Below are 2,696 nucleotides of genomic sequence, written 5' to 3'. Positions count from 1 at the left end.
GCCCGAGACTTCGCATGGCGCGATCTGCAGATGAAATGCGTGACGGACTTCGATACCTTTCAAAGGCTAATGATCCAGAGATTTGATCAAGAGCAGGGGCGGACTGGCCTTAAAATTTTTGAGTGGAAAAAATTATTACCGACCCAGCCCATAAATAAAAAAAATGTCTTTTTTTCTATTTATATATAAATATATTCAAAATACAACATTGACAAAACTTGCAATAAGGAAAAGTCTAGAACATTAAATTTTATTTAGAAGTTTGCTTTGTTGAGCAATAATATTAATGACATCATCAGAATCTATTTCATTTAAAATAGCCTTCTCCACTGACATTAACACGAAGGCTTCTAGATTTTCTTGCGAGATACTTGATCTTAATGAATTTTAACGTAGAAAAGCTCCGTTCATAGGACACTTGTGTTACAGACACAGACAGTAAATATTTGTATTTGTGATATATTAATAAATGTCTTTTAAATAAATTATTTTTTTCGGGTATTAGATTCATTTTTCCTTTTAATATATTTTTAACTCTTTCAAATATTTTAGGTATATATATATATATAATATTAAATTTACACATTTTTTAAATCTTTTTCAAACTTTCTATTTTTATTAACATTACTATTAATCCAATTTAACCATTTTTCTAATATTTTTTTAGAATAACTATTAAGTAAAAACATTTTTATCGCTTGTTCTATTTCTATTTCCCGATTTGGTAATTGACTCGTTCTATTTTTAATTTTATCTATGTACATTTTAAAAATATTAAATCTTATAGCTTGTGGAACCCCGGATTTATAATTAAGTACAGTACCTTTGGTATTTGCATAGGTTTTACATATTTTTTATATTCTAAGTTATTATCAGTTCTAATAATAGTTACATCTAAAAAATGTATACAATTATTAATTTACTGGGAGAAATCATCGATATTACTGTAATGCGGCTTTATGAAAAATGTATTAGACTCGTTGCCCTCTAGAATTGGAATACCGAGTTGCATTGCTTGCAAAATTTCTTTATTTTTCTCTTTCTCAAATTTGTTTTGATCAGTTTGAGCATTATCGACATTAGCTACATCGGTTGAAGTTGCAGATGTGTTATTTTCACTTTCTTGAATACTAATATCTTTATTTATATTTCCCCATTGATTCGCATCGTCGTTGTTAGACATATTTCAGATTAGCATTTTAAGTTTTGTTAAACATTTGTTGTATACTGTAGCACTGTTCAGCTACTAACTCCAAATCACGTTTTCTTTTTCAATTCCTACTATTAGTTCACATTCTCCCTATATATATATATATATATATATTTATATCTTGTTCAAATTTTCAATCGTTAATAAAATACTTTTTATTCATCCATTCAAGTTCAAATACATTTTTTTAAACTTGTAGTGGATGACACTTGATGTTAATACAGTTTTTTCAAATATCAATTCATTAATCAATTAAATTTAAACTGTGGCGCCCGTCAGCAATATGCCGATTCCGACCGATAGAGGGCGCGAGGAGAAAAAAAACGGGCTTGAAAAATCCCTTTTTAGTGTGCGTCCTCGTGACGTACCCTAACTGTGTACCAAATTTAAACTTTCAAGTTTCAACTCCTTACCGTTTGGGCTCTGCACTGATTATTATTATTATTATTATTATCAACTCGTCTCGATTATATATATAGATTACAATTAATATAAATATCAGTGGCGTGCCGTCATTGGAAGCGGTGGAAGCGCCGCATCCACCATCCAATGACCTTCCCTTGTATTTTATAAAATATAAATTTTCATATTTTAACGTACTTTGAATTAATTAAAATTAATATTTTATTATAACTGCATTATGTATCTTATTAAAAAACTCTATACTATATGTGAAAAAAACGATAAGATTGTGTTAGACATGTGGCTGTCACGTGTTAAAGTTTGTCACATGTTCTTTTGACAGTTATATTGTGACGTACGGTGAGAGTGTTTATTTTCCTTTGTTTCCCACGTCCCTGGGACTTCTTGCCTTTGTGTTAATGACCAGTGGTTGGTGGTCTGTGTGTGGTTCTTCTCAGTGGAGTGAAGACGTATAGAAGTTTAGTCCGTCTCCCGTTTTCATCCTTGCTGGCTCAATTGATCCAACTTCCCTAACAGAAATTACTAACAAAAATTGAGAAGAAATGTTAGACCACCACAACGATACGGAAATCCAATTGTCTATGCAGTAGGTCAAGTGCCTTTTTCATATTTGCAGGCAATTAAGAATCCAAATTCCAAAGATTGGATTAATGCAATGAAAACTGAGTTAAAGGCGATTCAAGATCAAAAGGTATGGACATTATGTGAATTGCCCAGTGATAAGAGAGCGATAAAAACTAAATGGGTTTTTACAAAGAAGGAATTAGAAGGGAAAAGTAAATTTAAAGCTAGGTTAGTAGCTAAAGGCTGCGCTCAGGTTAGTGGAGTGGATTTCGGGGAAACATATGCATCAACCGCAAGAAGCACAACTATTCGGATGTTGTTTGCACTAGCTGCGATGAAAAACCTAGAACTCAGGCAATTTGATTTCGAGACAGCTTTTCCAAATGGGGAGTTGCATGACGAAATTTATGTAACTCAGCCAGAAGGTTTTAGCATAGAAGGGAAGGAAAACTGGGTCTATAGATTGCATAAAGCGTTGTACGGATTGAAACAATCAGGG

This window comes from Centruroides vittatus, unplaced genomic scaffold (assembly GCF_030686945.1).
Source record: "Centruroides vittatus isolate TY-2023 unplaced genomic scaffold, ASM3068694v2 contig_7, whole genome shotgun sequence".
Taxonomy (NCBI): Eukaryota; Metazoa; Arthropoda; class Arachnida; order Scorpiones; family Buthidae; genus Centruroides; species Centruroides vittatus.
Note: the sequence above shows the minus strand (reverse complement) of the source record.